Source organism: Octopus bimaculoides, chromosome 7 (assembly GCF_001194135.2).
Source record: "Octopus bimaculoides isolate UCB-OBI-ISO-001 chromosome 7, ASM119413v2, whole genome shotgun sequence".
Lineage (NCBI taxonomy): Eukaryota > Metazoa > Mollusca > Cephalopoda > Octopoda > Octopodidae > Octopus > Octopus bimaculoides.
This window is the reverse complement of record NC_068987.1, coordinates 15,405,221-15,405,721: the sequence shown is the minus strand read 5'-3', so window position 1 is coordinate 15,405,721 and position 501 is coordinate 15,405,221.

Below are 501 nucleotides of genomic sequence, written 5' to 3'. Positions count from 1 at the left end.
AGAGACACATGCAGACACACACACAACACACACAAAGGGAACTGATGTTTTCTAACAAACGCTGATAAGCATTAGGGAACTGATAGCTTATTTTGATTTCAACTGAAAATTTTCATACATATGCACATATTTACACATACAGATGTCAAAGTGGACACACACTTGCATATAGGTATACATTAAGTCAGGCGCAGGAGGTTAAAATCAGGGATAAAAACTGAGATTTCCTGCCTAATTCTTCCTAGAGCTCTTGAGGACAAAATAAAAGAGAAATTATTTCAGCTCCCGTTTTTGTTTTATAGATTTTTCTTTGTTCCCTGTATAAAATAAAGATATGTGCATGTATGTTTGTTATTTACACACAAACACATGCACACGTACATGAATACATACACACACGCATATACAATCGTATGTGCATACGTACTTAAATGCATATATAGCTATAGAAGTGTGTACATCTATAATTACATACATTCAAAACAAATAACTAATGTAAAC